Genomic DNA, 21,070 nt, shown 5'->3' with positions numbered 1-21,070 from the left:
ATTGAAGATAAAAGAAAACCATGGTATTTTTAAGGAAATACCACCTTCACAACACTGGTTTCCAAAGCCAGTTGCTGACTGTTTTTCAGATTAGTCTTTATAAGGAAGATTTTTTTGTTATTTAACCACTACCTTAAATAATCCACTAATATTTTATGAAGGAATCTTTCAGGTGTCTTTTTCTATGGTCATAATCTCTGACTTCAGAGAAGCAATTCCTTTCTAAAAACATTCATCTCTCTGTTGTCACAATATGCAGCCCTGTAGCCTGAATTGCCCTCTCTGTGCTGCTCTCTCTCTTGAATAATCCTGTCATGTTGTGGTGAGATACAGAGGAACCTGCTCCTGTTATCCTCACTATACATTCAGTGCAGGGGTGTATTTTGAGAGTGCATCATCCTCCAAGGTCTGACTCTGTGTTACTCTGGATCTGAAGTTTTCTTCATAGGACTGACAGTAAGTGACCTTTCTGAGTAAGCAAAATTTTTCCTTTCATCTGTTTTGAGACTTTTGAGTTGTGCCTTCTTTTTGCACCTGAAATATAAAACCTCACATATTTTGCTAGGTGTAGGCAGACTTATAAGTTTGTTTCACCCTTCATGCCTTGTAACATAAATGACAGAAGGAATATAAAAGGAATAATCCTGGTCATTTTTGACCTAATTTTAGTTAAACTGATGGATCATATTTTAATGTGACTTTTTAGATATCATACAACCAGAGGTATCATGTAGCTAACTTACATCTAGCAATATGAAGCCCATAAAGCTTCCTGGGTTCTCAATATTTGTAGGATGCAATATCCACAGTAAATTGAAAGTTTAAGGGAAGCCTCCCAGCTAAACCAAAGAGATGTGAAAACAACAAAAGGTAACAATAGGAGACAGATACTTTCAAGTATTGAAATTGTATAATCATACCAGAAGTTGTAATATTTTTTTTCTTGAAAAACTTTTTTTTTTTTTTTTAAATCCTGGCTGATTGAAAACTGGAGCTCATGAACATAAAATTAGTTGGTACAATTTAGAATTTAATATTTGATTCACAAAGTGGAGAATTCATTATCTGACTGCTGTGAGCACATATGACATGCAAACATAGGCGTGTGTGTGAAAAGATGTTCCCTTTCCATGATAGAGTTGAATATAATATATCACAAGCAGAGTAAAGCTATATTTTTATCTCCTTTAAAAAACAGTGTGAGTGTGGCACTAAGAATAAGTGGATTTCATGGTTCTTTCTGCCTAGAGAATAATTTTACTTAATTTATATTAGCATATCTTAGCTAATGAAAATTTTTGTAATGCTATTACCTTACAATATAAAGCAGTACACATGGTTTTTAAATGACAGGTTTTCACATTAATTAAACAGAAACAACTTTCTTCTGTTTAATTTTCTGAAACAGTAACTTTTAAAAAGTAGTTTTCCTCTGCTGTAGTAGTCAGTAATTTACTTTTTAATATTAATGGGATTGAACTCCGAAGGTGTAATTTTATTCCTCGATAGTATTATGTTTTTGCAATACCCTTGTGGCTGCATTGCCAGTCCTCCACCTGACGTTACTCTGCTCATTGTCTACATCAAACCTATAACTGACCCAAAGCCATAGTGATTTGTAATACAAGCCTATTTCTAAAATACATCACAATAATAACAAGCAATATTTTTTAGTACTTTCTGTTAAGATTTTGTTGGTAGTTTAAAAATATAACTCTGTGATGTCTTTAATTCTGTCTCTTCTCACACCTTACACTTCCAGAATTTAAAAAAAAGAAAAATATAGGAAGACGTATAAAATGTGTTTGGAGAGAAAGGGGTGGGAGTTGCCTATAAAAGAAGTAAAAGAAACCTAACATGGACACTTATAACTGTGGGAACACAAAATGTCTTTCAGACATTTTTAGAGGTTCCAGGCCTTGGTCAGAAGCATTCTAGACCCTGGCAGACAGCTGAAAAACAGCTGTGATTTTGAGTTTGAGCCATGGAATGAATTACCAACTTTGGAGGTGGAACAAGCAATCACAAAAGGTTAGATAGTACAGTAAAAGTAATTACAAAGTAGAGGGGAAATTTTTTTAGTATTGTACAGGGGGGTTTTAACACATGTCCAGGGGGGTTTTCACTTTGTACGTGGGGGTCAAAAGTTCTAAGATGGAGGAAAGTGGGCTGATCCTGTTCTTCTTCTTTCTTTTTCTTACCTCCATGTTCTTGGTGATGTTGGCACTCACAGATTGGTTTAGAGTAGAAAAACACTTGGCAACGTAGGTAGTAGGTATTGGGGAATAATTGTAAACATGTTATACATAATATATCATATAAAAGATAGCAGCAGCCCTGGGCGGAGAGAGAGACGAAGAAGACAGCAGATAGAGAGGATGTCAGGGTGTGTGTGTGCCTCTACCCAGGCCGCTGATCAAATAGGCGCAGTCCAAGAACATAATCTGTTAGATAACTAGCAATAAACTGCCTTGAGACCGAACAGCTAAAGCCTGCGGAGTTTTTCTTTGGAAGCACGGGTTGGAGGAGGAATTTCACCACCACATGAGATCCCAGAGCAAGGCCGGGGTTCTCACAATTGGCGTCCCTTGATGGGCATCAACAAAAAGAAGAAAAAGAAACATCAAACAACCTCCAACCTTCATCGGCAGAAAAAGAAAGAAGAAGAAGAAAAAAAAAAAAAAAAAAAAAGGGAAGAGCAGTACACACTCTCCGCAATTTCAAGAAGAGAGGGAGCGGAAAGCTCAAGATAAGAACCTGACCTTCACCAAGGCATTTCGTCTGGAGGACAGCCAGGAGGAGAGAAACCAGAAGCGCGCCTGGGATTCCTCGCCTGTGGCCTGCTGGACGATGGACAGTGCCATCTCTGGATTGACTTCATGCTGACTCAGCTTTTGGTGAGAATGGTCGAAATTAAGAACATGGGGAGGGAAGGAATTTTCCCAAGGACACACCAAAGACTTTTTTTTAGCCCTATAGGGCGAAACTTCTACCCATCAGGTAGAGACAGCCCAAATGAAATGAAAGCTTTGTTATCATAGGTGCGATGTAGTCACTCGCACACAGATGTATATTTTTTCTTGGGATTAAATTTTTGGCAAAAGATCAATAAGTAACTTTATTACTGAGCCACAAAAGGACAAAAAGATAAGACTGCTGCAAAACTTTTGCTTTTAACAAGGACAATATTATAGCCAGCTCTACGGCACGGCACGTCCAGCTGGACAGCTGGGGCTCCTATGGGAGCATAAAGGGGGAAGATCGCCCAGCCAGCAGCTTGAGGCAGTTTTCCTCACCACAGATCCAGGGGAAGCAGGACTGCCTCCCATGGAGAATTAGGGGATGGTCTGTCATCATGCCCTGTGTGTCCGGGTTTCCACTGTTCCTCAGTTTCCCTTGAACCTCAATCCCTGAGCTCCTCCAATGCACAAATCCCCCAGACAGAGAGATAAGCCAAGCACAGCCGCAGCCCCCGGTGGGGGAAGGGACCAAGCGCTGCTCGAGTCCAAACCCGCGGCGAGAGGGGCAGCGGCGGCGGCGTCTCCGCGGGGGAGGGTGCAGAGGGAGTGCAGAGCAGAGAGGGAAGAGGAGGGGAGAGGAGAAATCTTCCGTGGCTGCTCGGGCTGGGAGTTCAAAACAGCCCGCGGTGCAGGTGAGAGGGGGGGCAGTGGGAACAGCGCAGACACGGGGCGGCGGGGGCGCGGGTGCAGTGGCCAGGCGTCCCGAGCGTCCTGTGATGCATTCGGTGTCGAAAATCCGTGAAGCCGCAAGAACGGCCACCCAAGAGGCGGGGGCAGCTCCCGGACCGCGGCAGCCAGACCCGCTGAGGAAATAGCAGAGGGACAGCGAGAGGCGTCCTTCGCTGCAACTCAGGCGGTGGGCACACGCGTGAAGGTTGAGCAAAACCCGACAGCCACGGGTGGAGGGGATTTCTCGCATCTGGAACGCGTGGCACGAGCGCAGGCAGGGCGGAGCCGGCATGCGCGGGCTGTGGGTGCTGGAACAGAGTCAGGAGAGGGGCAAAGCGAGATGGGAGACATCGGGGCCGGAATGGGAACAGAGAGGGTGATTGCGTCAGCCCAGGGGGGATGGCAGTGGCTCTGAACCAGGCGGTGCGAGCTGGAGCGAGGCGAAAGCACGGCCGGGACCAGAGCAGGAGCGTCCTCACCCCCAGGGTGGCGCAGGCAGGGACGGAGCGTGGCCAGGATGACTCAGGGCACGGGTTACTCACAGTTCCCATGGCAACAGCCAGCATAAACCCACAGCAACCCCTGTCAGTTTCAGACACGGCCAGAACAGAATAGTTATTGCATCAAGAATCAGTTACACATATATCGGTTGTTAGAAGAAATGTTAGACTGAAAGTTTATCAGGAATTAGTACGGGGTTTGCGAATGTAAATCAATTGTCGGAGGTACAAATTGGAGAGCGGAGTGCATGGAACCGTGGCGCGGGGTCTTTCGCATCTCGAGCGCGACACGGGCACTAACGGCGTCAGCAGCGGCGGCGGCCACCAGCCAGCCAGGCATCCACAGACTGCGTGGCGACCGCGCGGGGGTGGGAAACCCGAGTGCGGGGCGCGGCCCAGGGCGCGGCGGCGGCGGGGAGCGGCGGTCGCGCGCTGATGACATCAGCAGAGCGCCGAATCACGCTGAGATGGGGACAGCCACCGGGGCCGGGCGGGATGACCCAGACCGGGACTGGAACGGTGCCAGATCCAGTCGGGCGTGAGAGGGGACATTCCCGAGCCCACGGCCGGGGCCGGGGTCGGCACGGCGGGGTGCAGTCGGGGCTGGTGTTCCTTCTCTCGTTCCCATGGCGACACAGACAGAGACAGGTGAATCCAGGTTTGTGCACGCGTTTGCGGGAGTTAAAGCGAACGCAAAAGTGTTTGAGAGGGACAGGTTTCAGGCACGGGTCCAGCACAGCCGACACTGGGCATGAACGGGGGCTGAGAGCAGGAGAGAGACACAGTCACCCCAATGCAGGCAGAAGCGGGGTGTGACTGTGCCAAAACTGCTCCCCTCCACACCGCTCTGGCTCGTGCAAGCGGGGACTGGGCAGAGCCAAGGCAGGGATTTCTTTGGTCACTGCCTCTCCACAGCGGAGCTGCGGTGTGACAGATGCCGAGGCTTTTTCCACTGCAGTGCACATCCAAACATTAACAACAAATACACGGCACAGCCCAGAAACCACAGCAGCCAAAGTAAACAACTTTTTGTAAGCACATCTATTGTACCAAATGTTGTCCCACAGCAATGATGAGATGGAATTCCAACATTCACCCAAAAAATAAGATACAGCTAAGTTGCCACTTGAAATCATAAGGGTCTCCTTCAAACTTCTCCAATGTTTCTAAACGCTAACCCCGGATTTTTTTTTAGTTAGGTGACAGAATTGATCAGCACATGCACCCATCCAGTGTGGTGAAGGATATTGTTTATAGAACATAATGTGAAAAAGAGATATCATAATGAGAATTGAGATAGAAAATTGAATAGCATGAAACTTTAGTAATTTATTATGTTAAGGTTTAAGTTAAGTTGTATTTTAGCATTCTATTAATAATAGAATTGAATTTTATATATAGTTTAAGTTAAGTATTGTTTAATTAGAGTATATAACTTTAAGTTTATCTTAGTTTGGGCCCTGAAAAAGTTAAGTTTATAAGTGTTTAATTGATAATGGATTTATATATTGTTAATTTGATATATATATAGATTTCATAAAGTTAATATAATTTAGGGATTTTTTACCAATATTTTATATGTTAAGTTTAAGTAATGTTTGATTCAAAAAATATTTTAAGTTTTTCAAAGGTTAAGTTTGTTTAATTAACAAAGTTTAGTTGTTTTTCTTTAAGGATAATAAGGTTTTGACTGAAAGAGTTTATGAGATGATAATGAATATTAAGTTAAAGGGAAAACAGTCTATCGGATTCTTGGTTTTATTTTAGTCTTTTCTGTTTTATTGTAAGCTTATCAGTGTATAAGAGTCTTGAAGAAATTTATTCTGAGTTTTTCTGAGATTGATTTCATTGTTTAATGATCACTTGTTTATTTTGTTATTTCTTTGTGTAATGATACAAAGGATGGTTGTTTCCAAATTCTTTCTTTTGCATTTAACTATTTAAGTGTTTTATAAATGTTATTGTTAAGAAATTTTATCATGTTATCAGATGAAGCTCTGTGCTTTGTTTTTTCATAGCGAATTTTCGTATGTTTTATTGTTGTTTTTGTAATCTCATCCAGGTTACATGTCATTCTGAATAACACAATTTTTCTTCAATGACAAAAATATTTTGATTCAGTTCTATTAGGAAAAGGTCACCTCTGAACACTTACTGTTTATCAGCGAGTTTATTTCACATCTAAGACAGTCAGAAAATCCAATTTCATATTTATTTTGCCCTGCTAGTAATAAAAAGTATTTGGTATTTTAGAAAAATCAACATCCTTGTGGAAGATTTGTAAAGAGAATGACCTTGTTAAGTAACTCCTAAGTTTATTATGCAGGAAGACAGATCAGTTAAAGGATATAACCAGGTTGACTGCAGGCTAAAGCTCCACACCATTTTCTCAATCAACTGGACTAAATTTGGATAATGGAATGAGCAAAAACGTACAGACAGAACATTTTATCATCAGCATCCACTGGTGATTTTACACACTAGTAAAATACATAAAAATCTGAAGGCAGAGTAGGTCCTCACATTGCACTGTAATGAACAACACGTACATTTTCTTCAGTGACACACTGCTCCAGACCAGTCCATGGCCATGCATATTCCCATAAACACCTCTGATGACCATAACTCTCTCACATAATAGTGACTTTTAGCAGGTCAGAGCAAGCAGCTCCCCAAGAATAAACACAAGATATAAGGCTTTAAATTAGAAAACAGAGACAGCCATAATAAACTGGAAAACTTTTATTTAAACAACAAGGTAAAATTAAAGCCTATTTTACCAAGAAGACTTTCTTCAGGAATAGTCAAACAGCCAGTGAGAAAAATAGCAGAATTAAGGAACAAAAATTGTAGGAAGTGACAGCCTTCTCCAAACTTGCTTCCACTTTGTGTAACTGCAGTACCAGCACCCAAAAACTCCTCAGTAATATGTCAATCTCCACTGCAAACCCATTTTTGTTAATAACAGTAATTCCCCAACACTCTTAAGTGCACCTACCTGGTACGCTTGCACAGAAGCACTAGTACTAGCCTACATCAAAAAGAGAACAATTTCAGTATTAACACCTTGGAGGCAAAAGCCATAGTCTGTGGAACTATCATCAAGGACTTCTGACACTGGTGAGGTGCTGTCCTTTGAATTACTTATTTATCTCCTTTGGTTTCATGTCTCACCACAAGAGCTATAGCACATGCACTCAGTGGGGACTGTGATGTAAAAATGTAGGAAACTTGCTTTCCAGGTTATCCAAGGATGTTCTGGACCCAGAGATGTCTACATCTTCCCCTCCTTTGTCTGAGTCCCTGGGAGATCTTCACAGATAATATTTTAGAGTGAACAATGCAGCTCTCTATGTCTGCATTACAAGTCTCAGGAACACAGATGCACAAAAAGTGCAGCATTGAGAGTGGGCACATTCTCAATTTCAGAGGCGTAACCAGTATGGTTTACTGCTCATTGTGACAGAATAAGGGTTGTAAACTACCCTTGATAAATACACTGATATGAGAAAGCACAAGCAGTAGAATCCCCTTGGAATAAAGGTTACCTGCCAGGCACCCCTGTAGAGAAGCAGCATGGTACAGCACATCAGCCATCCCAGGACACACAGGACAAGTCTCTCAGATCTGACCCTCTCCCCTCCTATGTTGTATTTATAGTTTTCTTTGGGGGTGGGGAAAAGACAAAGTTCTAGCTGATGCCCTTTCATGATTACATGGAGATTGGGTGATTTTAGTTCACACATGTAAAGCAGGTAGAGGTTTTACTTCATTAGCATATGCAGGTATGAAAAGTTTTATGTATTTTAAAGCCATTGAACAAAATTCTTTTGGTGACTGGTTGGGCCCTTCCTTGGCTTAGCTCCCATTGGCTGCATTGCTTTAAATATAATATGGCCACAACACTTCTATGCCGCTCCATCCTTTGTTTCCTCCCTCTCTCAGGGCAGCAGACCAGGCTCCCTCAGTTTCCCAGCTTCTGGGGCTGCAGAGTTCTTGTCTCCAGTGAACTACTGCCACCATAGACTTCCCTTTGCTCAGACTTGTCTTTTAATATTTCTCCATAAGGACTGAAATAAAATGGTAGGTTATGGCACCTGTACTCTAAAGCTACAGAAGATATATATGCAGACTGCACCACGACCAGATGGCATTTTGTGGGCAGTGACAACAGTGAAAAAGCATTTTCTGTTTGCAGTGCAGAGAGAATACACCTCCACAAGATGTGTACATCTTACCTTACATACATGTGTAAGTGTCTTACCTGGAGAGTTCTCTAATGCATGCTCTCTATTCAACATAAACATAATCCAAAAAAAAAAAAAGAGAACTAGTTATCTTTTGACCAGAAAGCACTGAACCGCCTACAAGCATACTAGGAGGCACCAAAATTTCAATCCACTTTATAAGAGAATAGTGTCCATCTGAAAGAATCACATTTAGCAACACATTGGAGGTCTTCAAAAGCCTCTGGACACAACCTTGAGTAATGTGCTCCACAGGAATCTGCTTAAAGCAGGGAGGCTGGAGTTGATGACATCCAGTGATCCCTTCCAACCTCACCCATTCTGTGATTCTGTGATAACAAACAGCAAATCCAAATCCCTTCTCACAGTTCCTGTTACATCATTTTCCTGTTGGCTTTCAAACCATGTTGTTAACATTATTCTCATGCTCACAACTTCATGAGAAAGAGGGGGGTAGACACAGCAAAACACAAGAAGCAACTTTTTAGCCATCTCCTCAGTATTTATTTGTATTACTTTGCATAATCTCAAGTGCCTTCTGGATGCTGAGATTAGTTTATTCACTATGCAATTGAAGAAGCTCTTCTGCAGGAATTTCCATGATAAAGCTATTCCCAACAATCCTGAAAAGTACCTACTTGGTACTCAGTAGGACTCATTAAGCTCTTCAGCTGACCAAGAAGGTCAAGGATCTCACAGGGATTTTTTAACATCACTAAACCTTCAGCTCCACCAGCAAGTCTGGGATTTCCTAAACAGTACAAAAAGTACTTGGCTTAAGCAGCAATTTACTTTACAAGGTTTCTCATAATGTTTATAAAAGAGCCTCTGTACCCTGACCCAAAATGGTTCCAGTGGTTCATGCAGTGGAACAGCTGATAAAGCTTCAGGTGTTTCTCAAACCCTGCAGCTCTGGGGATTTTACTGTGATAAGCAGAATAAAAAGAACTGCTGAAGCCACCAAATATTCCAGTTATTGCAAGATCATACTCTGAATGTCCGTTGAAGGAAGCTGGATCAAAGATAATGGGACCAGAATCATCCTCAGCTACATTTCCTCCCCAGAGATCCCCATGCAGGAGAGAAGGAATGATTTCTACACCACAGAAAAAACTGGGTATCTTCAGCTGCAGGGGGGAAAAGCAAGACATGTAAATTAGTACAATCATTCACCTTAAAATGTGAATGCATTATCTACATACTTTAAACTTTTTAAAAGTCAGTTAAATAAAGCTGTTACTTCAAACAGGACCAAGTTAACAGAGATTCTGAGCAAATCCAGAGGATTCCTGTTTTTAATAAAAGCTAGCAGCAGAACAGTCAACCAAACTCTTTTAGGAAGACAGTAAAGAATTTAAAACTGCATTTGGTGCTGTAATATTGACCAGATTTAATAACTACCACCACCATATTGGCATTAGGAGGCTCAGGCATTTTTCAGCAACCTTGAGGAAGTACCCAAAGAGCCCAGACTGCAGTCACTTAACCAGATGCAAATAGAAAATCAACAATCTGCAGAACAGTAGTGCTTATGTATGTTTCTCATCATAGAAGTGCTCCAGGGAGTGAGAAATATGATCTCCATCTGTAAGATTTCCCAAACAGTAAGGCAAAGTGCTGGCACTTTGGAATTCACTCTGGAATATTAGCACAGGGTGATGTGGCAAAAGCCATTACACCTTAGAATAAAGGGCATTTTGATCCCTAAAAACTGGAGTCTCCTACAGACAAAACCTGGTGCACACCAACAAACAGGAGCTTTGTTTTAAGAAAATAAAATCTAGATAACTGATACCCAGCTGTCACTCTAATGAGAACTGAGAGAACTCTTTGTACCTGAAGCTGTGCCCAAAGTTCCCTTGCTTTCCTGTCTCCTGAGCTCCTTTCGATCAGGTCCATCTGGGCCTGGATCCTTTGTGTGGCGAAGAAACTCACCCAGGCACTGCACCACTTGTTCACCTGAAGGATGATGACAGCAGATGTCAGTTGTTCACTACACAAAAGGCAGATTTGCTTCTTTTTCAAATGAACCTTTTGAGGATCACACAGCCTTTGTGCTGGAACCACACAAGACAGTAAGTGCTACCACTGAATTGAATGTTATCTTAAAATGTTAAATTGGAGAAATAAATCATTTTCCTTCAGTGATTAAAACCCAAAAAATTGAAGAACCATCACTGTCCAATGCAGCTATAAGTGCTGTCCAAAGCACTACTTTTCTTAGCAGCATAAACCATGTTTTTTCTTATTCATGGTGCCACAAAAATTCATTTATTTACATTATGATAATTTTGACCCTTTTTTGTCACTGAAGGAAAAATGAGGCAAACTTAAAATTCTATCAGTCTGATGAAATACAACCTACCTGTGGAAGATAACCACATCAGGTAACTGTATGGAAGCCAAACTGATCCACAAACTGGACTTCCATTTGCCCTTATCCTTTACCTTTCAAACCAAAGACAAAAATTCAACACCAATAACAAAATACTGAGCATCCACAATGCAAGCAAACCTTAAAAACTATGCAAGAGTAAAATTGCTGCTTCCACTGAGAATAAAAAAAGTTGTGCTTTAATGTTCTTTTTGTTACAGTGGTTGCTGCTGCTGGTTTTTAAATTAAAAGCTCAGTGTAAAGCAAACATATTATACTCTTTATTTTTGTATTTTGAGGTACTGTATCTCTTCTGATACCATGTCCTTTTAGAGACTTCCAAATTGAATTGACCACAGAGATCCAAACAGGGCAAAGAAAAACAAAAAAAGAACTCCCTCCACCCATGTGTTTCATCCCAACCTATTCTTATACTATCTTTAGTGGAAGAAGATGAACCTGTCCTGAAGTAGCAAATGCTATTTTAATTATTTTGTAAATTATTATTAATTTGGTTAAATTTGCTAACAGTTGTGTACTGTACCAACTGTGCTCCCTTCTTTTTTCATCTTCTCTCTAAGTTGCTGGTTATGAAAGTGAAGATCAGCCAGCTGAGCTCCAAGCAGTGCTGAATGTCTAAGAAACAAATATATTGTTAGCAACTCTGACACATGAATGAATCTAGACCTTGGTACTCCAGGAGTTACTTGAAAATGTCCATCAAGCAAGTAGCACCTCTTCACCTCCAACAAAATAGCTTCCCAAAATATTCCAGTATTATAAACTTCTTGTCTTCCTATCAAGACTGCATATTAACATAAACAAAATATACTTATTTGGTTGTTTCTGACACCACTATTGAAAGTGAAATCATAAACTTACTAACAATATTAAACTCTCAATTCTAATTCCTGTATAATATCACTTCCCTAAGCATTTGCAGTAAGGTATGTGTAAGAAAGCATGCACATAATGTGGAACATATGCTTTTTTAAAATTTCCTCTGGCAAACTGTCTTTGGAAAATAGAACCAAACAAGGCTGATCCTCTTCCTTCTATACTGTCTCTGGCTGCTCTTCTCTAAAAGGCTTCAAAGATGGTGTCAAGAGGGCCTAATTTATTTTCAATAAAAGCTGAGCCCCTACGAAGTTCAGAAAAGCCTTGTAGTAATTGCAAACAACCCTTCCAGCCAGTTGCCCCCCGTGTTAACAAAATTATGTTCCTTTTCCTTTTCTTGACCTGTCTGAACTTTCTCTATTCTAAAGGCACTGTCAGTTAAAGCAAATTTAGTTCTTCATTTTGTTCCTGTTAACAGAGATTGTCAAGAAAAGGATTGTATCCCCCAGAATTTGCATCCCAAAGGTACCATTTGAAATCCAAACCAACAAGATCTCTGCCCTTCCTCTTGGGACTCACTGAGAGCTCTTCATTAATCAAACCATGGCAATGATCAGGGTGAGAGATAAAAGTTAAAACTGGCTATAGAAGTTATGAAAATGAGATAAGAAATTGGTCATGATCACCTTCTCAGTGGAATCTGATGGGATTCATCGTATGAAGTGCTAGTCACAGAGAAGGATCAAAAGTCAGAGACTATCAAAATTAAGTTTAAGAGTTGCAAAAATATTGAAATCAAGAGTAATTCATTTGGGAAAGTGCCTCTGCATACTCATGGCAAACATTACAGCACTGGTTCTTACATCAAAGGCAAGTACACAAAACAAGCAATCAGGTTGGTAATTTTCTTTACCATAAAAAGGAACCTTACTGTAAAAACTACTAATTATCTAAACAAACAGCCCAGAGTCACTTCTTGATGTATTATCAGTTTGCTAGGTGAAGCATTAAAAAGTATTTCATACAGTTCTCTGTTATATAATCTTCTCATATGTCCCTTGACATACGTTATAAAAAATTTAAACTAATCCTCCCATGAAAACAAGTGATTTAATTACCAAAATAATAGCCAAAAGTTCTTTGTCAAAGGAGGCAAAAATAACTGTTTTACCTGTTTAAGCTCTTCATTTCCAAATGTTCCATCACCAGCACAGTATTGTCCCCAGGCAGTTCTACTGCCTTGATGGGTTTAGGCACTCTTACTGTCTGTGTTTTCAGGATGGCTTCCAAACTTGCCATTTCTCCCAGAAACATTCTTCTGGCCTGTCAGATGTTAAAGAAAAACCTTAGTCTCTATAAGCATCGGTTACAGGTAAAATAAAATAAAATATAAAATAAATTAAAAGTTTGGAGCAAATATTTCCTGGTGCACATGATACAGACAGAATTGTACCATCAGGTCTGATGATAATTTTACAGTTGCAGAAATTTCAATTTGTAAAACAAAGTGAAAATCACTCTCCGTAACTTAGAAACTCTGTTTACAGAGTGTGAATGAGTTGAATGAGTGCGAACTGCATACACACAAAATGTGTGCAATATTCTATTAGTACAGCAAATGTCTAGGAAGCCATGGACAATATACACCATCAGTTGGGAGGCTAGAAGAATGGTGCTGACATTCACACACACACCTTGACTTTCCAGACCAAGTAATAGAGTCAAGCTTCAAAAACAGCTCTATTTGCAGCCACAGAATCACAGAATCATACAATTTTTAAGGTTGAAAAAGCCCTCTAAGATTCCCGAGTCTAACCACTAACCCAGCACTGCCCTGGCTGTCAGTGCCTGACAACCTTGTGTGTGAAGAAATTTTCTCCAACATCTAATCTAAACCTCCCCTGACACAACTTGAAGTTGCTTATTCTCACTTGTTCCCTGGCAACAGAGCCTGACCCTGCACCCTCGTAGCAGGGAGTTGTGCAGAGGCACACGGTCCCTCCAGAACCTCCTCTTGTCCACGCTGAGCCCCTTTCCCAGCTCCCTCTGCCGTTCCTGGGGCTCCAGGCCCTTCCCCAGCCCTGTTCCCTTCTCCTGACATCCTCCAGCCCCTCAATGCCTTTCTTGTCATGAGACGCACAAAACTGCCTCCAGATTAGAGGTGTGGCTTCAGCAGCGCCCAGCACAGCCGGCAGTCGCCCTGGTCCCGCTGCCACACCCGGACTGCCACAACCCAGGGATGCCGCACCCCGCCGCGGCGCCCACCCAGCCCCGGCATTCTCGATCCCCACGTTGCCACACCTCTCCCTCGCAGCTGCTCTTCACGAACACCCAGCCGCGGTCCGCGTCGTAGCACCGGCCCTGGCTGATGCAGCCGCTGCCCGAGTGCCCTGTCGGCCGCAGCACCGCGGTGCCCAGAGCTCGCTTCAGGGTGTCCTCCATACTGGCAACTGTTGGGGGAACTCACGGGCGGGAACAGAATTAAAGGCACGGGGAAAGGCGGGGAGAGAAGGGGCGGGCAAGAGGCAGCTGGGGCGGAGAAAGGGCGTTTGATGGGGGGCAAAGGGAGTCGGAACGGGGAGTGAAGGGCGGCTTAAGACAGCGAAAGTGCGGGAGAGGCCGCTGAGGTGGCTAAAGGAGCCGGGCTGACGGCGCGAGCGCTGCTATCAAAGGACTCTCTCGCTCCTCATAATGCCAGTTTGCTCGCGTGTTCAGTTTTGTTCCTGTGCTCGTAACAGAATGAGTTACAGAATCGCAGAACGTTCTAAGTTGGAAAGGATCCACAAGTTTCGTCGACTCCGACTCCTGCGCCTACACAGGACACTCCAACAATCACATCGAGTGCCTGAGAGCATTATCCAAATGTGAACCTTGAGCTCTGTCGGGTTGGTGCTGTGCCCACTGCCCTGGGGAGGCTGTTCCAGTGCACGAACACTTCCTGAAGGAAGAAACTTTTCCAAATATCCAACCTAAACCTTGCCTGATAAAATTTCAGGTCCCCTTGGGTCCTGTCACAGGGTATCACAAAGCAGAGATCAGTGTCCCTTCATTTCCCACACAAAGTTGAATGCAGCAATGAGGTCTCTCCGCTGACTGCTTGGGAAAGAACTCTGATATCATCAAGTCCAGCCAGTGACCAGACACCACCTTGTCAACCAGACTATGGCATTGGTGTGCCATATTCCTTAAAGACTTCCAGGGACACTGACTCCAGCACTTCCCTGGGCAGCCCCTTCCAGTGTTTAATCACTCTTTCTGAAAAGAAATACCTCATAATGTCTAACCTAAACCTCTGCTGGTGCAGCTTAAGACTGCATCCTCTCATCAAGTTCCTTGTAGAGCAGAACCTGACTCCCACCTGGCTGCACCCTCCTGTAAGAGAGTTGTAGAGAGGCAGAGAGTCCCTCTGAGCTTCCTTTTCTCCAGGCTAAGCCCCCCTGCCAGCTCCCTCATCTGCTCCTCATCAAACTTGTGCTCCAGCCCTTCACCCATCTGTTGAGTTGGTGGGTTTCTTGGGTTGATGGCCACGAGTTGGTAAACACAATTTCCCCTGCCACAATTGCCCTTTATCCAGTTTGATGAATTGGCCTTATTTTGTTCCTCATAATCTGACCTTGTCATGGCTGTTTGGCCATGTATCCTTGATTTGAAGATGTCCGCATTCTGTTATGTCTCGTTTTAGTTTACCTCAATTTACTTGCTTTTATTATGTTTCTGTGGCTTTTGCAATTGCTGAGACATGCAAAACATATTTTTTCTATCTGGAAACCTAATAGTTCATCACAATCAAGTACTTGATTTCTGCCTTGAGATTTAGTTTAATTAGTCTGATCCCAAGGATGGAGCTCCTCTGCTATGGATACAGGTGGTGAGAGCTGGAGGGGCTCAGCCTGGCGAAAGGAAAGCTCCAGGGAGAACTCTGAGCCCCTTTCAGACCCTAGAGGTGCTCCAAAAGTGCTGGAGAGATACTTGGGACAAAGTCTGGAGTGACTGGACAAGGGGTGATGTCTTCAGGCTGGAAGAGGGCAGGGTTAAATTGGATATTGGGAAGAAATTCTTCTCTGTGAGGGTGGTGTGACTCTGGAACATGGTACCCAGAGAAGCTGTGGCTGTCTCATCCCTGGAAGTGTCCAAGGCCAAGCTGGACAGGGCTTGAAGCAATCTGTGACAGTGGAAGCTGTCCTTGCCCATGGCAGGGGGATGGAATGAGGTGGTGTTTTATACCCTTTCAACCCAAATTATTAATGGATTCACTAAAAACAAAGAACCACAGAGAGCTCTGCCTGGCACTGCCATTCCTTGTGTCTCCTTTGAAAGCTTTCAGGCATTGCAAGTCTTGTCATTTTGTGTTTTGAGGACAAATCCCACTCCATACTCCCATGGTGTTGGTGAAGATGGAGGAGCAAGAGTGGGAAAAGTGATGTGAGAAGTAATTGGCAATAATGATGTGTACTTGAGAAAATAAAGAATCCATCAATAAAAGTTTTTTTTAAAGTTTTTTTTTTTTTAAAGATTCATGCTCTGTGCAAGTAAGTTACATACCTTCTGCAAATGAGGTATAACCTTCTATTTATATTAATTTATCTCCCATTTTATTTTCCACAGTATTGCTGAAACTGGAAGAAGTTTTAGATTCTCAAAGTTTATGCTTTCAAAACACAAGATGTTCAAAGCCTATTTTGATTTTTCAGATAAGTGATGCAGTTAAGCTGTAACCCATCATTGAGCAGAACTGCATACCAGAAAGACCAAAGCCAGGTTTCCTGATAATCATGTGGAATGTTACGAGCTGGATTCAGTTCTCCGCACTGGCTTGATAGTGGAGAAAAAAGAGCAGAGAGTTGCTGTTTGATCATTGCTAGATACCAGCATGAGGATTTACAGCAGCCAGGATCATGGATTAGTGAGATCCTATGTGGAGCTCACCTGTCTATAGCACCTGTGGCATTGAAGTGCACATGACAACAAAACTTTTGCACACTTTATCAGCCATGCCAGCCAGCATGTCACCACAGGCAATGTTTGTGTTTGCATGTCAGGTCTACAGGACAGGCAGAAACACCATCATAAACCCTCCTTCAGTGGGCTCCCAGCAGTTGCTGAACAGCAATGTGCACTCCAGGTACACAAGAGAGATGCAGATTCACAGTACTGTTTTGCAGCATACAGACTGTTGTGGACACTTAAAAGACTTCAGAAATGCTTAGTGCAAGTGGAGCAAAACCTCCCATTAAAGCTCTGTCAGGTTCAACAATGAACTGCAGAGCTGGACCTCTGCAGCAGCACTGACCTCCAGCTGCAGTATAGGCACAGCCTGTAACACAGAGGTGCAGGCAAGTACAGGTTAGTGCTATGAAAGAGGGGTGAATAAAATAATTTATCAGCTGTGCTGGGTCTCAGTGACACAGTCACAGGGCTGTGAATGGTCACACACACTGAGATGCTGTGTCCCAAGTGGCAGCTCATGTCAGACCCAGGTACATGGCTTAGATACAGGGTACAGAACTGCCAGAATAGCTCCCAGTGTGAAGAACTCCACAGTATTTTAAGCTGAGCAGCCACACTTTATCAGGTGGGAGGTCTGTCGTGGTTTGACACGGAAAGAGAATTTTTTCCGGAAGGAAGAGGTCAATTTAGATACTGACCAATTGAAGGTGAACACGCCTCTGAGAACACAGAGGAGTTAAGAGCAGAATTCCCAGGGGAACTCGCTCTCTTTGGTTCCGGTCAGCGTGCAGTGCAGACCTCCCCTGCCCAGCAACCAGCTGGGTGGGGGAGGGGAAGCCCCATGGCCTGAGAAAGGTAGGCCGAAGGCCCCGAGGGTGGTGGAAGGACTGGAACTGGGCTGGCCCCTGCAGATGGAAGGGTGGAAGAAATCTGGGATGTCTCCATTCCCCCCCCCAGAGTTTCTCTCCCAAGAGGGAGAGAGAAAGCCGCGAGGAAGGAGGAGCGGGGGGAGCTCCAAGGTGCCCAGTCGCGTGGGAGTTGCTGGATGTCCGGGCATCAAGCCATCCTGGGAGTTCGGACTTTTAACCCTTCCTTGAGAAATGAAAGCTTTGTGAATTTTCCTTTCCCCTCCTCGGTTTGAAAGAGAGGAAGAGGGACACCTTGGACCCTGGGATGGGATGTTGGAAGGAGGAATTCTGGATGGGAGGGGGACAAGGAGTGGCTTTTGGCTGGACTTTTCCGTGTTAGCCACAACCTGAACCAAATCTTCTCCTTCAAGAGGGACTGTGTTTTGGGAGCATGCCAGTGAGTCAAGAGACCTGCTTCAGCTGGGAAAAAGACAAAATTGAAGTGAACAGGGGAAAATGGGGGGGACTGTGGTCCCAAACAATGAAAAACTGAACTGTTGTTTTCTCCCCTCTTGGCAGGGCATCCTTGAAAGGAAAAATCCTAAAAGCAGTTTGTCCATCCATGCATTTGGTGGTGAGAGCACTGTGCATGGAAAGGAGAAGGGTCACCATGGCAAACTTTTCTCCGGGCGGTGCCATGTGTGACATGGAAACACAGGATGTGGAGCTGTGTTTCTTGGGGGCTCTGTGGCACAGGAGAGACTCTGTTCCCTCGATGGACTGAGTATCGATTGTTTGGAGGGTGGAAACCTGATTGGGGTCCAGATTGTGTCTCACTGTGGTTTGTTGGAGTTGGGTGGTGGGGGGAGGAATGTTTTGCAAGGTTTTCATTTGATCTTTGTGTGGTTTTTTTTTTTCCCTTCTTTAGTTTTCTCTTTTCTTTTGTAGTAGTAGTTTAATAAAGTTTTTTTCTGTTATTAAGCTTGGGCCTGCTTTGCTTTATTCTAGATTCCACTTCACAGCATTCAAGGGAGGGATCACATTTTCATGGGGGCACTGGCATTGTGCCAGTGTCAAACCATGACAGGTCCCCAGTCCGTGGTGCTGCAGCAGGACTGCAGTGAGTTCAACAGCCACTGTGTAAGCCCTGGGCACTTGGGCATGGATGTGCTCAGGACACAGGGCAGACACACCCAGGGGAATGCAGCTCTGCATGGGAGGGCTTTCCTTCCTTTGCCACTGAAGGGTAGAGCTGACTGCATCCAGGCACCCAGAGCCAACATGATTTCAAGTAGAAAACACAAATGTCTCACCCATGCAACAGAAATGGATGCACCTTTTTTGCCTCTACACTTCCAGGAATGCAGTACCTTTGCACACAAAAATCAAGGAACAAAAATCACACTGATCCCAGTTACCTGAATGCTTGTTTTCTGGAAATCTTCTCTGGTTCACAGTGACAAACAAGAGGGTAATTTGATGCTGGAGATGACGTATGCTAGCCATACTACCAAAATCTTGTCAAAAGCCAAAAAAAAAAAAAAAAAAAAACCCCAAAAAAACCACCAAAACGAAAACAAACAAAAAAAAAAAACCACAACAAAAAAAACACATTTGAAAATTTAATGCTTCCCTTTTCACTTGGCAGCATCTTGAAATGACAAATGCAGTGAGACACTCAAAAAATTTGGCTCAAATAATCTGTGCTTTCACATGATAAAGTGAGCAATGATTTACATTAAAATAAACCAAAAAGCTGCATAAAATGAAAGTTTCTGCTATTTGGTAATTACAGTAGTTTATCATTACAGACATGTCATCTTTGTTATATTTATGTCACCCAGGACAAAAATCTTTCAATAAATATTTCATGTACCTTCTTTTCTTCTCTCTTTTCAAAAAATACTTGATAGTTGTGATGATGTGTTTCTATAGGGTTTTACAGTGCCTTGCTATAAGAGTTAGGAGTTCAATGTTAGGTTGTTTCAGTTGGTATGTTTCATTAACCCCCTATTTCTTCCCCTCACAGTGGTTTTTCCCAGGCTGTTTATTCCTAACTTTTCCCACCACTTGACTGTCCCTCAAAGTGCCAATCTCCCTGTCCTTCCCCTTCATCCTTAAATAGTACTGTCAATCTAAGTTGTGCTGCCCACCTCCGCTGTCTGTCAATGTAATCACCCCCATTTTGTTCTTGTAAGTTCAGTGCCAATCACCGGTGTTCTAATAGTTGGTTAGTCCTCAAGGCTTCTCCCCACCCTTATCTTTTCCCCATTGATTGTGACCCGTGATGTAATCTTCCTGTAATTTACCCTTCTTGTTCCATTTTGCCACCCGTTCATGCCCACACCCTTTATAAATTGCAGCTGGACTCTATTTTCTCTGACAGTTGTTCCTAGCTGGTTTGTGGAAGAAAATATTTTTGGACTTTGCACAAGTGTCCTCTCTATTGTCCCTTCACTTCGGATCCTTGTGGTACTTCAGTGCAAGCGCTACCCACGCTGCCACCTGGAAACCTCGGTAGAGACCCAGGGGCGGCCCCTCTCATAGCCCTCACCAGCCACACCAGGGAACTGCTAGCCAGCGTTTCAACACTCAGTGGCTGCAGAGAAAGACCTACAACAGTAGCATATAAATAGATATTAACATGTTTAAGTTATCATCTTTACCAAAACCTAGATATGTTTCATTTTTGTAAACAATTCATTTTCCCAATATTGTTAAAGCTGAGGAACTACTAGATGGTCAAATGCTCTTATCTTCCACAGTGGAAGCAGCAATTTCATAGGAAAAAAACTACATCTACAAGCAAATACTTTTAGTCATCATTGCAATGGGGGCTGAAGTTGCAGGGGTGAGTTTCTGCCTCTTTAACCCTCAAAAATAAGGTGATTTCTTGTTATTTTCTGCAAATCTCTAGTCCTTCTATCACGCCAGGCAAATAGTTTGCATTAACAAGAAAGAAAAGAAAAGAGACAGACTTATCCTAAAATATTTCAATTTCCTACAATATTTTTCTTAAAATGTGCATAACTTCACAGGAGAATTACTGTAACTCCAGAGTCTACTGATAAATTTATTTAAATGCACAAAACCTAAGCGTTGAAAAAGGAAAAGACAAAAAAAAAGCAGCTTCAAATATGGTATAAGCAATAACAACAGAAGTAGTTACAATACTGAAATTTCTTTAATACTGAAGTTTGACACTAATTTACATAATCTTAAATAATTAAGTTACAATTCAGTATGTAATAATGGCTGTCCTAGGTTGACTGTATGATCCTTTTATCCCAAATCGTCTGCTCTGTTTATGTTGAATAATAAGTTTTGCACCTTTAAGGCTTGTTCCAAGAGTGAAGGGGTTGGGGGGAAGAAGCGCAGAGTTTGTTTTCAAGAACTGCACTCCCTCCTCCACATTCCTGCTCCTGGACTGTGTTGTCTGCAGATGGACAGACAGCGAGACTGAGCTCTCCTTTGTTTTTCTAGTTAGTTTTAGCTAGCTGAGGCAAAGAAGTTCCCTGGACTGTGTTTTCTTTCCCCTTTCTCTGGACCTGCTCTGGACTGAACACCCAGAAGAGCAGCAGCAGCAGCAGCAGCACCTCTGGCCCAGCGGGCTGGGCCTGGGCTGCAG

At 43.0% G+C, this 21,070-nt stretch overlaps 1 pseudogene across 1 annotated transcript; it reads right to left on the bottom strand.

Annotated features, from left to right (window-relative positions):
- Nucleotides 1–3,539: 3,539 nt before the first annotated feature.
- Nucleotides 3,540–16,857, bottom strand: LOC146763771 (ketosamine-3-kinase-like; annotated as a pseudogene). Its single transcript, XR_014951590.1, has 6 exons — nucleotides 13,949–16,857; nucleotides 12,819–12,970; nucleotides 11,355–11,446; nucleotides 10,802–10,884; nucleotides 10,273–10,395; nucleotides 3,540–9,563 (listed from the first exon to the last, which is right to left on the bottom strand). The product of XR_014951590.1 is annotated as a ketosamine-3-kinase-like (transcript).
- Nucleotides 16,858–21,070: the final 4,213 nt, after the last annotated feature.

The sequence above is a fragment of the Lonchura striata genome, chromosome Z (assembly GCF_050655825.1).
Source record: "Lonchura striata isolate lonStrDom1 chromosome Z, ASM5065582v1, whole genome shotgun sequence".
In the NCBI taxonomy this organism is placed as follows: domain Eukaryota; kingdom Metazoa; phylum Chordata; class Aves; order Passeriformes; family Estrildidae; genus Lonchura; species Lonchura striata.
The sequence above is the reverse complement of the archived record's forward strand: the minus strand, read 5'-3'. Positions and strand labels throughout refer to the sequence as shown.